Source organism: Stegodyphus dumicola, chromosome 12 (genome assembly GCF_044657685.1).
Source record: "Stegodyphus dumicola isolate Sdum_Otavi_A_Nest chromosome 12, ASM4465768v1".
Lineage (NCBI taxonomy): Eukaryota > Metazoa > Arthropoda > Arachnida > Araneae > Eresidae > Stegodyphus > Stegodyphus dumicola.
The window spans coordinates 12503513-12518239 of record NC_140779.1 but is presented as its reverse complement, the minus strand read 5'-3'; the positions used below and the strand labels follow the sequence as shown (position 1 = coordinate 12518239).

Here is a 14727-nt window from a genome sequence, read left to right as displayed (position 1 = left end):
ACATAGTCATTATCAGTGGTAGGTTCAAGAGGTTGTTCTGGATAATGAATGTCCTCACGGAGAAGGTCTGGTCCATTCCACCAGATATCACACGTAAGAATGTCACTGGCATCCAGTCCACTCGGCGTATTTCCAAATCCTACCCCACTTTTCACAGGCGTCTCATCTGTATCTGTATCTTGTGCCTGGGAAACTAGTATTCGGCCCTAAGAAGGGCCTTTACTAGTATATTTTTATTGTACCCTTACAAAGGGATGCCTGTGAAAGTTCTTCATCCGCATTTTAAAGCGGAAGGTGCGTTCTTGACGCTGATGATGATGATCCTGACATCGTAGTGCGAAAGTAAGCAATTGGTGATAAGCAATTTAGATAAGCATGAAGATATGGCAAGATGGATGAACTGGCGTGGGATTGAGGCAATAACGTCTCAAGACCAGACGAGGAAAATGCGCAATCTAATGCTGATTGGTTATTACAGGTCACGTGGTTTTCCTTCCTTTGGATGTCAGCCTTAACACTAGAGCTTAGCTGTATCGGCACGACTAGGAACTTAGAAAATGATTATCACAAAATTACTGACTGGAAACTTTTCAATCAGTTTCTTGGTGAAAACCCGCCTGGGTTCAGTAGTCTTAGGACCACTCAGGACATTGATGTTGCGGTTTACCAACTCACTATGAACCATTCTGAGCTGCGACAGCAAACGTGAAGGACGTGATTTTGATTACGCATATATTCTATCTGAACTGACTCAGTCCCGTAGGCGGTCGGTGATTAGATAGTTGCCTGTTGTACAGTTACCTTCGGTAATTCATTTGAGAGGAGGAAGCGGTGCTTGAAGTTTCGTCGTGAAAGAGTTTGTGCTTGCTACAGAATCCGATCTGACCACGTGTTTATGAGCCACGTGTTAAGCCGAGAGCTTTATTTTGCTTATCCGCTGCCATCGCCTTATTGCTGTTTAACTGTTATTATTGCTATCATTTTTAAAATATTTACGATTATTTTCTAAATGTTTATTTTTTTTTTCTTTTTTGGATTTTCTTCCTACATAGTTACCCCCAGCCTCTCGCTGTCAGTGTGAAAGTCAGGGGCCTTGTAGGATTCCACCTGCCCATCTGGCTGCCGGGACACTGTCGAGTGGGCCCGGTTCCGGGGCGCAGGTTTGCATGCGTTTATTTGGGCGCTAGATTTGGACAGTTCCTTGACTTTCGCGATCATGGACAGGATAGATGCGTTTTCACGGCAACTCATTATTGAGTACGAACGCAAGGAAAAATTAGATGAATTAGACGCGAGAAAGCTTAAGGAACTTAAATTTTTCAACTCATGCTTAGTACATACGATGCTGAATTCAAGGACTTAGACACTGATGCTAATGATAACCTAAAAGAGCAAACACATAATTTAGCTGAGCCACGTGCTCATATAAAGGATAACACACAGGATGATAAAGTACCGATCGCACTATTTAGTAGCAACAGCGAAAGATCTAGAAGCCCTATTAACATAGATGTTAATTGTTCTGGGGATGAAATAACCTTAGACAAAGACACAAGTTCAGACGACGAGTTCTATTCCCAACGCCGAGGGAACAAAACAGTTAGGACCAGGATTAATAATAAGAATTTGTATAAAAAGCAAAAAATCGATAATATGACTGAGATGACTAACATACCTGAGCTGACCGCAGCAACTAAGGTGCAAGTAAAAATCAATAAAAAAATCACGACAAACATGAAAGACTCTCGTGCTGCTAGTACTGCGCATGAAGAAAATAATTCTAGCAATGGCACTGATAACAATTTAATGGATATTAACAGTAAAGAACAACAGTTATTGATAATCAACAAACCACTGAAGGTAACTTCACTAAAAAGAATAAAATTCCACCCATCACAATTAAAGTAGACAGTAAGAGTTGGAGTAAAACCAGACGCATTTTCAGGGAAAATAATACCGAATTTACACCCCATACAGTAAATAACTCTATAAAAATTTACACCAAAAACGCTGAAGAATACAGATTAGTGATCAAACTGCTGAGAGGAGCTAACATTGAGTACCATTGCTATATCTTACCCCAAGATAAAGATTTAAAAGTTGTCGTAAGGGGACTTTTGAGAGATGACGACCCAAAAGAAATAAAGGACGAACTAGAAGCAAAAAATCACATCATCTTATCAGTAAAACACGGCGTAGGAATGAAGAAATTACCAAACTACCACTTTTTCTCATTTCTTTACCCAAAAGAGAGAAATCAGCAGAAATATTCAATGAGGAATATTTATTAGACTTAAGAATCAAAGTCGAGCAGTACAGAGGAAGAGCGTGGCCAATGCAATGCTACAGGTTCCAGGGGTTCCACCATACACAAAATGGTGAAATAACCACCCTCCCAAATGTGTCAGATGTGCCGACAATCGCTTTTCATTTCAATGTCCATGTAAGAGCAAGGACACGCCCCCAAAGTGTGCCAACTGTAATTTAGATCACACTTCCAATTTCAGGGGGTGTGATAAATTTCCCAAGAAAGCTAACACTAATTCTGAGAAGCCAAAGACATATGCCAGTCGTGTGGTTGAAAATATATCTTTCGCACAATCTTTATCTATGGAATTTATACTGATACAATCAACGAAGCTAAGAAAGTCTTTGCTGATTGAGCCGAACTGGTATCTGTAATCAAAAGCTCCGGCTTCTTTCTTTCCGAAAAAATAAGCCAAGTTAAAAACTTAAGTAAAGACAACCAAACCTCTGAACCTAATAATAATGGGCAAGCACACCACTAACAAAGCACCTATTGTATTAGCATATAGGAACGCTTGCAGCGTTCTTAATAAAGTCCCGGTATTGCACAACTTTCTCACAAATCACGATGCTGATATTACACTCATCACTAAGACGCACGCTATACCTTGTAGGAATATTAATATTGTTAATTACAGCACATATAGGTGCGACAGAAGGAGTCATAGAGGCGGGGGGTCGCTATTTATGTGTGCAACTCCCTGCAGTCATGTTTAATTAAGAAAGATGGAAATAATAATCATTAGGCGATCACAGTTGCTGTACGCCTTCCTTTTATGGTACCATCTACTTTACTTCGGCCTACAATCCGCCCACAATGCAACTTAAAAAAATATCATCTCAAGCTTCTGCCCTAATGACCAGCCGTTTATCACCGCTGGTGATTTAAATGCTAAGAACTCTGAATGGAGCTGCCGTTGTACAACCAAGAATGGAAAGACTCTGTATAACTTCCTTTTAAGGAACCCTGTTGCTATTAACGCACCAGCTGAGTATACTTATAGACCTAGTAACCTCAGCAGGGCTGATATTCTTGATATAATGCTCACAAATACCGACATTCCCATGACTTTTGAAGTCATGCACAAGCTTACCTCCGACCACATCCCAGTGTTTGTCACCTTAGGGACCTCAAGAGTGGATAGCAAGGAACAGTCACAATAAAAGCCATAAAAGTCACAAACTGGGACCTTTACGAAGATTTACTTTGCAATAACTCTCCTGCCATAGGTAGATTAAAGAGCAGAAATGACACAGACTCTGCACTCAATAAATTCTAAGATAGCATCAAAACTGCCATCAATAATGCTTCGCGTGTCATTAACAAAGAAAATTACGCAAGGAGACTTCCTAGGAACATCAGGGATTTAATTACGAAACGTAATCGCCTTCGTAAAAGATGGCATCTTACCTGGAGTCCCCAGATTAAATATAAACTTAACCGACTCAATAAGAAAATTAAAAAACTAATTGACTTGCACAGGAATGAAATCTGGGAGGAGAAGATTTTAAGTCTCAATCCTACGGACGGCTCACTTTGGGCTTTTATTAAAAGTCTAAAACGTAATACCAGCAGCACTAGGCCCATTTTCACTGACGACGACATCGATATTACGAAAAAGGACAAGGCTTCGGTTCTCGCAGATTATTTAGAGCAACAGTTCATGCCAAACAAAACTCCACGTGACATTGATTTCGTTTACGACATTTACTACAAAGTTAAAGATTGGCTGAACGCTCCTACCGTCAGAAAGCAAGTAAAATACGCCTCCCCACTGGAAATTAAAGATTTAATTAAGAAACTTAAGGCTCGAAAAGCACCTGGGCATGATACTATTAGTAATATTGCATCAAGAGACTACCCATAAACATGATTACGAAGTACACAAATATCGTAAGCGCCTGCCTCAACATCAGGCTACTTCCCCAATTGCTGGAAGCACGCTAAAATTATATTATTGCCAAAACCAGGAAAGGGATACTACCCGGTCCGAGGGCTACAGGCCCATTAGCTTACTATCAGGGCTAGGAAAAGTTTATGAACGTGTTATCCAAAATCGGCTCAAGCCCTTCTCAGATGTACTTCCGCCCGAACAGTTCGGATTTAGCGCAAAATTATGTACTTCCAAGCAGCTGGTAAGGCTTGTGGAATTTCGTGGAGGTGCCTTACACCACAGACAAAATGTTGCCATCCTCATGCTGGACGCGGCGAAAGCTTTCGACCGCGTCTGGCATGAGGGGCTGATTTACAAGCTAATTAATTTCAACTTCGAATGGGAAATGATTGAGCTCATTACTTCATTCATCACAAATAGAAGCTTTACTGTCTCCATCGGAAAAGACGTCTGTGACACTAGAAAAATTAATGCTGGTATATCACAGAGCAGCATTTTAGGACCAATTTTATATTTATTATATATTGCAGACTTTCCGCGCGAGCACTCGGATACAAATAACTTTTTAGGATGTTATGCAGACGACACAGCTTTAGCTGTGAAGTCTGCTAACGCAAATCATGCTTTAAAGAAACTGCAGGACCATTATGCCCAGTATTGAGTCCTGGTGTACTAGGTGGAGGATGTTAGCGGATGGAAAGTAGACACAAACGTTCGTTATTATTAAAATCAAAATTTACATAAGGCGCGAACATGCCGCCCACCTTGAAATACTATTTCAACATTGAGTGGTTAAAAATTCAGCAAATTTAAAACACAATACGATATTAAAATCATGATATAATACTTAATTTATAATACATGAATTAAAACTCAAATTGGTAATGGGCATCGTTTTTTTTAACGTTTTGTGTATTACCTTTGTTTATTAAATATCAAGTTCTTCGCACTTATACCAGAAAATTCAGTTCAACAGCAATATCACAAAATAACTCAAAACAAACATATCTTAAAAATTTCAGATACACAGTCTCGCGCGTTGGAGATTTTTTTTTTTTTTTTTCCTGTAGTGTTGCCATTGCTCGCTTCGAAATCGATGAGTTTGTTAATCAAATATTCCTTAATGTCTGACAAAATATGAAATATATAATAAAGCAAATTACAAATTCGGGCTTCCAGATGCCCATATTCGATGGAGACGTAAGTTATTCAAAATTTGTAGGCTGTAAGTACCGTTATTTTATGACAATGCGAGAGAAATACATACATTTATGCTAATTCTTCATTATTTTATTTCTTTAAATATAATATACAGGATGATAATATTTGGCAACAATTTAAAAAGAGATTTAGAATTTTAAAGGTTCGACGCAAAATGCCAAAACGAAATTAATAACCTTTCTGGACTAACACCCTTTGGGCTAAAAAAAAAGAATGAAATTGTAATAATTGAGATCATGAAACTTCAGCGAATGAAAAGTTTCTATTAGAATGTATAAATTTTTGGAAGTGTTATTATTAGGAGAGTTTGGTGAATTAATAAGGCAAATTTAAAGCAGTCTAATTTTAAAATGAAAATAATTTTAATGCAAATTCCCACATCATAAAATTCATTAAAAACGAATAATGTAGTAGTAGAGATATGTTTATAGTTTGGTTTATGTGATTACGGCAAAGCATCGAGGGCTATCTGCCTAAGAGGGATGCCTTCGTGAAGGACCTTTTAAGGGAAACTGGCTCGTATGCACGTTATTAGCAAAGATACGAACATTCTGAAAATATTGTCCCACAAAATATATATTCGCCCTTTTCGAGTGCTATAGTCTTATGTTTTGACTGGTGAATAAAAGAAGTTTCTTCTGATAGCGCACACTAGTGATTACCATATTTACTCGCGTAAAAGTTACTTTTTTTTTCCAATTCTTCATTGTGAAAGTCTAGGTGCGTCTACTTTGCGGGGAAGTCTACTATACAATATTGTGCACTCTAATGCTAATTGTACACTACCGATATGAAAAAAAATTATAAAATTAGTAACTTACCAAATGCTTCCAGAGTATGTGCTATTTATTAAATAGTCTTTTCCTCAGCTGCACACAAAAAAGAGGCAGTCTTCTTTTTATGGTAATATTTTATAGACATGAATTTCAAAAATAATCTTTGTGAAAATTTTGACAAAAAATTCTAATAACACAAGACATAATTCTTCATAAATCACTTTCACCGAAGATATCAGTATCACTGTTGTAATGCGAATCGATGTTTGAAGAATGTCCGTCATTCCATAAAATGCCAACTTCACTTCCCTCCAAAGCATTGGAAATTACCACGCATAAATCATTTTGTTATGCACGAACATAAGAAATAAGTTCATTTTCTGTCATTGGGAAAATTCCATGTTTTGGTCCTCTGAATGCTCGCCTATTTACGTTTGTTTCTTATAGCGATTGCTCTGATTATCTCCAGATCCTTATTAATTTCTCGCTTACATTCCATTCTCTTTCAGCATATTCAACAATCTTCAGTTTAAATAACGCAGTGTAACTATTTTTCTTACTAAACGCTCTTCCATATTTAAAAAAAAAAAAAAAAAAGATGGCCACAACGAAATTCACAATAAATAAAATAAAATAAAGTAATAAATAAATAAAAATCTGAAAGCTTTCAGATTTTACATTCCGTCCAAAGGGGCGTTTTTTAAACATTTTGTGTGTTACCTTTATTTTATTTATTAAATATCATGTTCTTCGCAACTCAACTCAACAGGAATATCCCAAAATAATTTTAAAATAAGCATATCTTTAGAATTTCCGATACACAGTCTCGCGCGTTAGAGATTTTTTTTTTTTTTCCCCCGTACAGTGTTGGCATTGCTCACTTTGAAATCGTTGAATTGGTTAATCAAAAATTCGTTAAAATTTTACAAATATGAAATAGATAATAAAACAAATTCCAAATTTGGGCTTCCAGATGCCCATATTCGTGTGGAAACGTACGTTATTCAAAATTGGATGGTTCTAGGCACTGTTGTTTTATCCCAATGCGAGAAACATACATACATTTATGCAGATTCTTGATTATTAAATTTCTTTACATAATACAGCGAGATAATATTTGGTAGCAAAAATTTGAAAAGTGAACCGACCGTCCAGTAAATTTAGAGCACGTGCATACTTTTTTTAACGAAGAACGAGGTGAAAGCTTCAAAATGAGGGGGGGGGGGAAAGATAAGAAATTCTGTTTCAGGGCTTATGTGATTATGGCAAAGCTTCGAGGGCTATCTGCCTAAGGGTAGGAATGCCTTCGTGGAGGAATTTCTAAGGGGAACTGGCTCGTATACACGTTATACATGAGGAAAACCACGAACACTACCATGCAGCCAGCCCGTTCGAGGGATTCGAACCTCAGACCGAACTACCAGTGTTCAGCTACTTTAACGCTCGGCCGCTGGTGGGCCCTGCCCCAGGGTACTCTTGCATTATCCCAGGGGAAGCAGGCAATTCCTTATCTCGCTATGGAATGACCACTGAAAATGTCAATGGGCGTGGCAGAAGAGATGAATCTATTATGAGTACTAGTTCTGGAAAGAGTACGCCTGATAATTTTCTATTTTCTAGATGAAGGTCAAATGCGCGACTGCAAATTTTATGCGGGGAAAATATTTTGACGATTTTTTCTGCTTCAAAACAGGTGTGTGACCATTATGCGAGTAAACACGGTAGACTGAATTTGAAAATATTAAATTAATTGACTGTATTACTCTGAAGTAACACCGACTCTGTCGGTGCTACCTAAAATTATCATTTAGGTAATAATTTTATCGTGGAATGAATTTTGGGAACTTTTAAATCAGATCATGAATTTTCATCGAAGCTGTAATTTTACCGTAGCATCAATTTTGGTAAATTGTCAAATATTTTGCAAATGTTAGGAAATTTTTCAATGTTTGTTTCAGAAATATTCTTATAAAGAAAAAAAAATGCATTACAAAGCTGTAACTATAAATTCTGAATTAATTATCTTGGAACCTGTTGTTATACATTTTTAATAATAAATATTGTGATAAATCAACGGTACCTAGAGCTATCCAATTTTGAATAACGTGTGGTCAACACGAATATGAGCATCTGGAAGCCCAAACTTGGAATTTGTTTTATTATCTATTTCATGCTGTGTTCATATTTTGTAAAACATTTTTGAATTTTTGATTAAGAAACTCAACGATTTCAAAGCGAGCAATGGCAACACTGTACGAGGGAAAAAAAAAATTATCTCGAACGCGCGATATTCTGTATCGGAAATTCTAAACTTATGCTCTTTCTTTACAAATTATTTTGTGATATTGCTGCTGAATTGAAGTTTATGGATTAGGTGCAAATAATGCGATATTTTAAAAATAAAGGTAACACACAAAACGTTAAAAAAATCTGATGTTTACAGCACATGACTTGTGCGGAATATTAAATTATACGTATTTTTTCTTGCATTTCATTTAAACTTATTTGCATTTCATTTAAATTTATTGAATTAAATCTACTTCGGCAGCGCATAAACCACAATAGAATAAATGCATTCCTTAAAATTCACTCCAGTATTTGTTTAGCATAGCGACACTCTGGCGCTAGATTCACTTAACAGTATCATATTTCGTTCATGTTATAACTCATAATGCACAAAATTTATATCATTTAAAGAATAGAATTATCTAACCGTTGCCACATGTTCTAATCAAATACTATAATAAAGCTAGAATGATGTATAAAAGAAATTAAACAAACAAAACAAAACAGAAACAGTTTTTTACAGACGATTGAGTATTTCTCATTTAATTAATTCAGTTCTCACTTCGCGAGAAGGCAAAAATACATAAAAACTCAAAATATCTGTATTAAAAATTACGAAGTAAATCTCAAACACTTATTTCCTCGAAAAAATTCCAGAAAGAATTAAGCATGATTTAATTGGCAATAATAAATGAATGCGTTATCTTTGTTGTTGCGAAGCTAAGTTTCTCTAGCTTGGCAACAAATCCACTAGTCTCCTGTTTCAAATGTAAACATCAATGGCCGCCATTAGAAACAGGCTTAGCGGCAATTAAACAACTTTAAAATTGCTGATAATTCTAAAAACATTGCACCACAGATTTACTAAAGGCATAAAATCCTTAACCGGAAGATAAAAACAACATAATTCAATCATTTTTAAAGCAAAAAATGTACAATTTACAAACATATAAGAGTAAAGAAACTGAGGTCACTGAGGCGGGTAGCAGAGTGGATATATATATAAATATATTTATATACGTTTGGTGCGTCCGATTGCAACCAAAATACGAGGTGCACATCTGCATGTTATAGCAGTCCTATATACAAAATTTCAACGTTCTGAGGCTACTCGTTTTTGAGTTATGCGAGATACGTACGCACATACGTTCGTACAGACGCCACGAAAAATTCTCTTCAGAATTAATTTTAAAGCAGTTTTATAACTTTTTTGGAGGAAACGAGTCTTTTATTCCGTCCTTACGTACAGGTATCACGTAAAAACATCGTTAAATTGCATTCGATAGCGGTCAAAATGGATATTTTCGTTGAAATATGCTGCCTGAGACTTTTCGCGATTACCATACTTCCTTTTTACTTCGTACAAGGAAGTAAAAAGGCCCCTTTGGGCGTAATATAAAATCTGGAAAATTTCAGATTTTTTTTAAAATTTAATTCTAAATTCATATTCCAAGAGAGATGTTTGACAGCTGTCTAATATATTTTTAAATAGAAGGAAAAGAAGGTACCCAGGACTAACTGCAAAAACTGTAAATGGAAGTTTTAAAGAAGGGTATTAATATGTTTGCAACGCAGTTGTCCCTTTCTTTACGTGTGCCAAATACCTAGCTAGTAAAGAGAAAACGTTTAAAAAATAAAACTTTCCTCTAGCCTTGTTATAACAGCGCGAAATCAGGAAAAAGCTCGAGTTCGCAAGTCACTACCACATTGCATAAATATTCGCATAATTCTTAGGGCAACCATTATTATCATCCCTGAAGGCCAAAGGTCAGGCCGAAGAAAGCGTGTCGACGAAGGTAGAATAAACCTGTTCAGATACTTAACGTCTTGCTCAATTTTTTTACGGCCCATGGAAATGTATGCGTAAGCAGCGGATAATCCTACCGGGTGAGACATCTGAAGGTTGAAAGGTCAAATATTACAGGTTTCGAGCGCTTCCAAAAAGAGGCGTTGTAATTTAAAGGTTGAATCACAGGTTGCTTAGGTGTGTTCAAATAAAACTCAACGGAAGTGTCTGGTTGGCGAACTTCCTTTTCTTAAGCTTGAAGTTATTCCAGATATGTTAAAATTCACTTAAGCGGCTACACATAACACTAGTATTTGAAAGACATTTCTTTAAAATTTTAGTACTTGACAAACAAAAGGAAAAATAATAACTCTATTTCAGAAACTGTATAAATTTTACATATACTTTTCTAGTATCAAAACTAGTTGTCATGCAACATTTTAAATTTTGGAAATGATATTCTGAAAAACGGAACCATAATTTTGACAAATATCAACTGAAAATTTTGTAAAGTTTGGGTACTCTTCTGTTATCGGGACCGGATTCAGATTCTTCTGTTATCGGGACATATATGTTCATGTATGCTGCGTGGGTATGTATGCATGTGTATATGTATGTATGTGAGTATACACGCATACATACATACTCACGTCTACATATGCATACATGAACACATACATCCATACACACATGCATATACAACACATAAATCCATACATTTCTCAATCCTGTCCTGATAACAGAAAAGTACCAAAGATTGCAGTTTTTAGATTCCAGTTGTCTATTTATATTTAAGAATATTTTTGTAAATCTTTTAGTAAATAATCCATTGGTATTCAAGGAAACACATAAAAATTGCTTTACCCGGATAAAAGCAATTAAATGGAAAATTACTTTTAGCATTTACTAAATATACTAAAATGCTGCCAAATGGGCAAAATAAAACAGTGTTTGGATAATTTTCGTCTTTATTGAAAATGTAGGCTACGATTTAATGTTTGTAAAACTGGTAGAACATTTTCGACCATGCTTTGACTAAGATAAATACGTGATTCGTAAAGCAATACTGAGGTCACCTACTCTGAAAAACAAATTGAAAAAGTTTTAACATTACCATTTCTGTGGTTTCCTCCATATGTTTTAATAAACAAATAATGTAAAATAAGCCACAAAATTAAATAAACAAATAATTTTAACCAGATTTAGGTCTGGGAAAATAAATTTGGAGAGAGGTTATACATGATATAAAATTTTAATATTATCATCGTTCTGCCAACCAGTATCAATCGTATTTAAAACTTTATTAATAAATAAATATTCCTGTATTGTTTCAAAATATTTATTTTGGTACTTTTCGATTAGGACAGGAGAAGAGAGGACAAGTGAGGGACGGGACCTGACCTAAACTGACCGGCGAGGACACGACAGGATGGGGAAAGGATTAAAAGAGAAGAGGATTAGGACTGGATAGGATAAGGATTACGGCAGGATAGGTTTAAGAAGTTACAGGATAAGGATTATGACAGCAGAGGATGACGAGTGGGAGAGGCGATGGCAGGGGAAGATTACGTGAGGATGGAATAGGGTAGGATAGGATAAGATTAGGATAGGAGATGAGGGGATTAGGAGAAGAAAGGATTGGATAAGATTAGGACAGCAGAAGAGAGGACTAGGACAGCAGAATATTTGGTAAGATAGGAATATGATAGGATATTACAGTATAAGCTAGGATATGATAAATATAAGATTATGATAGGAGAGGCGAGGATTAGGAGAAGAGAGGGAAGGAATATGATTATGATAGGATAATGTGGGATTACGAAATAGATTAGGAGAGGAGAGAAGAGAAGAGGTTAGGATTAGGATGGGATAGAAGAGAAGAGGAGAGAGGTAAGGGTAGGGTAGAACAGGATAGGATTACGATATAATAGGCTGGGATTTGATTAGAGCAGGGCAAAAGAGGACAGCTAGAGGATATTATTCATTTTCATACATGACCTACTCGACAATACTGCTGAGTATTAGTAATTCTTTCAAAATTCAGTACACGGCGAATGACTGGCTGCACGGCATTTTCGTACATTTTGCTTTGTGTAATATGTATATCCTCCCCTTTTTCTTAGAAAGTCCTCCAAAAAGGAAGATAAACGTACTTTGCCATAATAAATTAATGACCCCTAGCATACTGAACGCATTTTGTTTTTATACATATATATTGAATATTTTCTTCTCCTTCAATGGCTCTACAGGCCTGGGTAGACCCTGGCCTTCTCCAGTCATCTCTACTTTTGGTAACTATTTTCCAGTTTTTAACCTTTCAAATATCGAGATATTTTTTCGACACAATCAATCCACCTTAGCAGGGGTTTGCCCTGGGGTCTATTTCGATGGGCTTTGCCAGACGGAATTTCTTGCAGCAACGGTCTAGCCAGATGGCCAGCCCATTTAAGTCTCTGTAATTTGACGAATTTTACAATATCATGTTGTCTGTAAACTTTATGCTGTTCTGAATTAAATCTTTTTCTCCGTGATCCATTCACTTGGACCCCATCAAGAATGCAACGTAAGATCTTTCGCTCAGAAATTCCCAGAGTTTTCTCATTACGTAAAGTGAATGCCCAAGTCTCTGATGCATAAGTCAAGACAGATCTTTTATAAGGCTTTTGTAAAGAAGCAATTTAGTTCTTAATTTAAGGTATCTGGTTACGTTAAAAACACGATTTCGGCGAAAAAATGCACTGGAAGTGAAAGCAGAAAGACGGAAGTGCCATTTAAAAAGCTCAACTTAAAGGTAAACAATGTTGTTATCCGTGTTTTTTTTTAACCTGTTTGTGTGTAAAAAATTGTGCCAAAACATTTAATTTTAATTCTGGGTACTTTTTTTGTTTCTGGCAATAATTATATGCCTTAATTTTTTTAACTGGGACTGGCAACATCGCGGGTTTTTAACTGGGTCTGGCAACATTGCGATTAAGTATAAAGACTACGTTGCTGGGCGCATATATAGCAGTTTTAATTTTTAATTCAGGGTATCTCGGATTACTTCCTGTGTTTGAACATTTAGGCATATCAATTGAACAAGAAATGATTAAAAATTACTTTGGAATTGATAACGAAAGAATAAAGAACTCGAAACGTCATTCGTCGCTCATTTCGAAAATAGCCAGAAAAAAATTAAAATCAAATAGGAAATCAAAATTACTTAAGTATAAAGATATGGAGTGTGTGATATACAAATGTGGAGAATTTGAAGTGTATAAATACAACAGAACAGTTTTTCTGTTTATGTGAAATCTTTAAATGCGTTTTCTGGAAAACTAATTTTTCTAGTGTTCTTACATACAAGAAATGTAATTACTCAAAATGTTCTAAAGGTATCTGTATTAAATTTCACTAAAGTGTTTTCTATATTATTTACTAGGTTTTAAGCTACAATCTAAGTTATATTTATTAATTTGATTGCTTTATAAGTATTTCTATATAAAACGATAAGAAATATTTTACAAAAAACTGTTTTTTCATGTAATTACACATATTTTAGTAAATTTTAGAAATATCATAAACATTTTAGTTCATAACACAGATGAGTGTTATAGTAGTATACAGTATAAATAAAATCCAAATATATGCTGTGGGAAAAAATATACGACATTTAAAGTAAGTGTTAAATTCTCCTAAAAATGTGCATAAAATTGCATATATTTAAAAAATTTATGAAAATATTCCTAACAATTTACCTGTTTTCATGATTTGATATCATATTTTGACTAAATAAATATATATTTCATCAGAATTCTCTGTTTTTAAAAAAAGTGCTCCGAACGTAGGCAGATACCTTAACTTCAAAACTTTCAAATTCGTTTTATGAACAAACGGTTAATGAAACTAGCAGAATATTATAGCCTCCGATTTTATTCGCAACATAAAATCTGCAGTCTTCAATAACGTAATATGATTCGTTTATAGCCCTTTTCCTACGCTTCATTTCACATTCAAATAAAGTAAAATTCAATTACTTCAAATTTGCCGTGAAAAATGCTCTGATGGAAATAAAAAGAACAGAAACAGAGCTTGAATAGGTTAAGAGTTTCTATTGTATAAGAGAGTACCTCAGAATGCTAAATAAAGCTTTCTCGTCTCAAAACATTAGATACCTTATGTACGAAGTAATCCAGATATTAGTGTTATTTAAAATCACTTTTCAGTAAATTTATGATGTATTCAATTAGTACTAAAATATATGAAATTCAGAAGTGTGTTTTCTTTTTCTGAATAGTTATACCCTCTCTCTCTCTATATATATGTGATGTATCAGCTTTTGTCCAGAATAAATAGATCGTTGAAGAAATGTAGATGTAGTCGTAGCTTAAATTATCAGACGATAAGTTTAAAAAACAGGATCCATTTATTATTATTCAGGAGAAATAGCAGTTAATTCGCTAAGGAGAAATAGCAG

The 14727-nt window shown here is 35.3% G+C and overlaps 1 protein-coding gene across 1 annotated transcript in view; it reads right to left on the bottom strand.

Moving 5' to 3' along the window:
* LOC118196852 (glycerophosphocholine cholinephosphodiesterase ENPP6-like) overlaps nt 1-14727 on the bottom strand; it is a 765277-nt gene that overhangs the window by 664185 nt on the left and 86365 nt on the right. The window lies entirely within an intron of this gene.